At 18.7% G+C, this 5,779-nt stretch overlaps 1 pseudogene; it reads left to right on the forward strand.

The window, feature by feature from the left end:
- The first annotated feature begins 926 nt into the window (after positions 1-926).
- Positions 927-1,045, forward strand: LOC121131071 (5S ribosomal RNA; annotated as a pseudogene).
- Positions 1,046-5,779: the final 4,734 nt, after the last annotated feature.

A 5,779-nucleotide genomic window follows, 5' to 3' on the forward strand; every position in this document is an offset into this window, starting at 1 on the left:
CATTTTCTTATTGTTTCACTGTAAATTAAGTTTAAAAATTTTTTTAATTAATTACGTTACCTCTCCCTATCAAGTAGATTCAAAAAATAAATCAAAACTTGAAATTAAAAAAAAAATAATAAAATAAAAGTTATTATTGGTTAAAATACATGATACAATTCAAAATTATTATTCTATATGTTTTAAAATTGTGTTGATCTTATTAGAAATTTCATTAAGTCTTTATAAAATTTTATTATAATTCTTAGATAATGTCAGTGATCAAATATTCTTGTAATAGAATTATTAAGAGATAATTTAAAATTATACATACATTTTTATGTTTTTAATTATCTCTCAATTAAATTATTATAATTTTTATATTTTCCTTACTCTCTAATGCAATTGAACAAGAAATCTTAATTTTAAAATTTTTAAAAAACTATAATGATAAAGGATATATAAAACACATATCTATAAGACATATATATCATTGAATTAATTCTATTATAAAAAATTATCTATCTGTTTCTAGAAAATATTAATGATTATCACAGTACAAAATTACAAGTCTTCAAAATTTTATAAAATACGAATAATAAAACTATTAATGAAGATACATCACTAAAATATAATTAAATTTAGAATCATTCTAATTTCAATGAATTCTTGTATGGTAGAAGTGAGATCTAATTTTTAATTATCTACCAGCTATTATTAAACAATAAATAATTATATTAAAAAAATATGTCTTAAATAATATTCTAAAAGAAATATATCAGTAGTATTTAATATTTTAATTTGAGTAATTTATTAAAATTTTAACATTATAAAAATACTAATGATTCAATGTTAAAAAGTTAAATTATATTCCTATTACATTTCTATCAATAAAAAGAAATTTAGAAGTATTAAATAATTCATATAGTAATACTTCAGAATATTCCAGATACGACCATATCCACTGAAAAGCACCGGATCCCGTCCGATCTCCGAAGTTAAGCCAGTGTGAGCCTAGTCAGTACTGAGGCGGGAAACCACTTGGGAAAGCGTGGTGTCGTATTTTTATTATTTTTTTTATTTTTATATTTTACAATAAAAAATTATTCAACTAAAATTTTTTAGTTTATAAATTAATAGAAGATTTATTTATTATTATTATAAAAACTAAACTTCTAGTGGTTTCTAATTACTCATTCGTAATACTAAAAATTTAAGATTATAAAATTTATTAATATTTTTTTATTTCAAAATAATTTTAACAATACATGCATGATATTCATTAATAACAACATATTCTCAATATTTCTAATCATAACAAAAACTTTATCTGAAAATAATTACTTCTTAGTACCAGTTGAATATAATAACTCATTTTATGGAACATGTAGAAAATACAACGGAGAATGTGTTGTTCTGACAAATAGAAATTACAAAAAATTTTAAATCTTCTAAAATGTTATAAATTACATTCTGTTGGAGTTTGTGGTTACAATGATTGTAGAGAGGAATTAGTATTGAATGAAAATGGAACAGTTGCTCCATATAATAGATATTGTAGTAATGTTTGTTATATTCTATGTAAAAGTTATTCTCATGATAAAGAAAGTATTTGTGAAGATTTACATCTAATATCGATTTTATTGTTTTATTGTTTTTTAAAAAACTGTAATAACGATAATAAACCAAATGCAATTCTAATTTAAAAGTTGAATATCCTCCTATAAACACAAGAAATGTAGTAATTGCATGTGATAATAAATATAAAGATGTTCTTATATAATTAAATTAACATATTTATTTAAAATAATTTTATTTAAATTTTTAGCTCTTTTTTAAGTTAATTTATAAATTTAAATCTTCAGTGTAGTTTCTCTTTTATTTTCATCTATTTACCTTTTGATAAGTATTGTGTATTATTACCAAAAAAATAAGATTATTATTATCTTTTAAAAATAAATAATAGTATAGAGTTGAATTTTTGTAAGAAATGATATTTGAAAAATTTTTATTTTTAAATAAGAAAGTTCATAATAATTCTTAAGTTGGATTATTAAAATTTTAGATTCTATATATTTCTAAATATTAAGGAATTAATAATTATAATGGTGGTTTTTACAATTATATAACAAATGTAATCTTAAGATATTTTTGTTATAAAAATTTTATTAGTATTTTTGAACCAATTATAATAAATATATTCTTCTTATATAAATCAAACTTTTAAATAGTACAATATATTTAATACAATTTCAATTTACATTAAAATAAACTTATTTTTGTTCTAAATCTTTTTGAATGATTTAATTTTAGTTGCAATGTAATAAAATAACAAACTAAAAATTTATTTTTTAAAATTAAAAAAAAAACAAAAAATTTTTAAGCACCTGAAAATTTTTTTAAAGGTTTCAAGAATTTTAAAGGATTTAAACATTATATAAATGACCAATTTAAAATTATATGTTACTTCTCCTATTTTTTTAAATAGATTATAGATTTTAAAGATTAAAATTTTTTTAAATTTAAAAGAATATGAAATTTTTCAATCTAGCTCAATTTGCTTTTATCTTTAAAAACTTTGTGGCAAGTGATAATACTGATAAATCTTTAAATTCAAAAGAAGAGAATATTGAAAAACAAAGGTTGATGTTTATGACATTAATTAAAGAACATTTTAAAATCCATTTTGATAATGATCTTAAAATAATTTTAAATAAACAAAAAGAAACGATTAAAATAAATGAACTAAATGGCATTCAGAATATTCAAAAAGACAAAATTATCTCAATGTTTTTTATAAAAAATACTTGAGACTTAAAATAAATTGAAAATTCTAAAAATTTTCTTAACACAGAAAATCATTTAAAAAAAAAAGGAAATGAAACCTTTATTGAAATCAAAAAAGATGATATAAGTCTTAATAATTATACAGAAGATAATGAAAAAATGTTATTAATGATTATTTATGAAAGTGACGAAGGAAAAAAAAGATTTCTTTCAAAAAACGCATTTTATGTCGAGGAAAACAATGAAATAATAGCTACAGAAAGAAACAAAAATATTGAATTACTACACTCATTATTTTTTAATAAAGAAGAGAAAAAACCTATACGAAGTGTAAAACTCTTATTAAAAAAGAAATAATAAAATTTGGAAATCTAACAACACATTTTAATATAAATTTTTCAACTTTTAAAATATCAGAGATCAATAATGGAGAAAAAATAAAAAAGGATGATATTCTCGTTTTTGCTGTCTTTAAAAATGATTTTAATCAAATATCTGAAAATTTTTTTAATATATGTTTCAGTAATAACTTGCTAATATTAGAGAATAATAAAACCTCGATTAAATTTAATGAGGGTTGTATACCTCATACCTCATCAATTTTATGATGTTAATAAAGAAGGCTATTTAATTGCTATGATATACGCAAATAAGGGAAAAATACATTTTTCAGTATCAAAAAGAGCATTCTTAATAGATGGAAAAAATTTTACTCTCAAAAAAACTATTGATAGAAATGAAAATTTTGAACCTTTATTATCTAGTATTAAAAATGAAGATAAGAATCAAAATTCTGAAACATCCTTAGATTATTATTGTGCTGAAAGTTCTCCTTCTGATATTAAAACTAATGAAGAATTAACTGTTTCCTTTGATTCTGTTAAATATAAATTAACAATTCACAGAGTTAAAAATACTGAAAAATTTTCAATAGATAATATTCTTGAAATCGGTTATATAGAAAATACTAGTCAAAAAGAAAACATGAGATATGCAGAAAAAAAAAATAATTATTATGTTGAAGAATATACAGAAGAAAAGATCATTATTGAATTTACTAATAATTTTAAAAAACAATTTAAACCTAATATAGTGAAGGGGTATTCATTATTTATAAAGTATAAAACAGTCAGTGGAGAAAAGGTATTTATTTTAACTAAAACTTTCTTAATATTATAATACTAATAATAATATTGTTAATAAGAATAAAGATGGGTAATTTTAAATATTTAAATCAAATTATTTCCTCTTTAAAAAAAACATAATGAAAAATCTTTCTTTGTAAGACATAATACAATGATAATTTTTCCTGCTATTATAGGGGTAATAATTAGTTTAGCATGTGTTAAATTTTTTTTTATTTTAAAAATAGTTAAAAATCTATAATTATGACTACTATTTTTAAGAAATAATATTTTATTCTTTTGATCAATTTATACTAAAATTTTAATAATTAATAAATCTTACTTTTCCAATTCTCTTAATATTTTAATGAAAATTATAATCTTTTTTTATTAAGGTTATTTTTTTTAATAATGTTGATAAAACATTTTTATTTTTGATATTATTTCATCATGTTTTTCAGGATTAATTTCAATAGATAAAAGTGATATTAACAAAACAATAAATAATAACAGTAAAAATGATTAAAAATTTATTTTAATTAGTAATTTCTTGCAAAAGTAATAATATTTCTTTCATATTATGTTTTATCCTTGAAATGTATTTTTTATTTGCATATAAATATGTGCGTATTATTTTATATATGTAATTGTGTTTATTACTTTTGAAGAAAAATAACTAAGTTAATAATTGTAGAAAATTACTAATAAGTGTCAGTAAAATTCTTCTTTAAGTTTCTAAATTTAATAATAAAAAAATAAATCATATGAGAAAGTTAAAATAACTTTAAAAGATTTTAATAATCATAAATGTGATAAATTTATTAATTAAATATTTGAAACTAAAATATTAAAAAGTATTTAAACTGAAATTGAGTAAATTATAAATTTTAATAAAAAATTATTTTATTATAATTATAATCATTATTTTAAAATGTGATTGTAATTTAAAAAGATCTTAAAAAGTTAAGAATATTTTATTTTAGTTAACTTTAATAATCTTTTAGTTTCTAACAAATCTTTTAATAATATACTAAAAATTAATAGATACAATACTAAATAATTAAGTGAAGAAAAGTTTTATTGAAATTTATCTACTTTCTTTTATATACTAAGAAGTTTTCGGCCAGATAAAATCTTGGCATATCGTTTAAAAGAACTAATTCGTTATCATCAATAAAAACATAAAATTTACCAATCTTTGTGATGCTAACTGCGTGCATAAATGTATAATTAAATAAACCTCTATGTTTAACACCCATTACAGCAGAGTTAAATTCATATTCAATATTTTTAAATTTAATTAATTTTTCAATATCTCTAATTTTTATACGATCTAAATCCTCACACATAACAGCTATAAAGAGATATTTTGGGATATTATTTAAAATATTTATATTATTATTCCTATCAAACTTTTCTTTATTCTGTTAATAATCTTCATATGTTATTATTTGATCATTAATTTTCTTTTCATCCTTAACAAAAATAATATTAATACCATCTTTTAAGTATAATTTTATATTTTCATTAGAAAATTTTGATGGAGTAAAATTAGGAATTTCAGTATTGTTTATATCTTCAAAAAAAAATTCGAATTATGGAATTCATAAAGAGTATAAAATTAGTACCAAAATATTGTTTACCAAGTATTACCCCAATTCCTTCTATTTTCCATTTATTATTGAGTGTATTTATAAATTCAATTAAAAAATCTTCACTTAAATTTTCTTTTTTGTATCTTTTAATTGTTTTTTCAAGAAACATAACTAATTTTTTGTTTTTTAAATTTTGTTTTATGAATTCAAATAAACCATCAGTAAATGAAAACATATTTAAAACATAAATTATTGCATAAAAACCACTATAATTTATATTTCCTTTTAACATCC

Source organism: Lepeophtheirus salmonis, unplaced genomic scaffold (assembly GCF_016086655.4).
Source record: "Lepeophtheirus salmonis unplaced genomic scaffold, UVic_Lsal_1.4 unplaced_contig_16500_pilon, whole genome shotgun sequence".
NCBI lineage: Eukaryota > Metazoa > Arthropoda > Copepoda > Siphonostomatoida > Caligidae > Lepeophtheirus > Lepeophtheirus salmonis.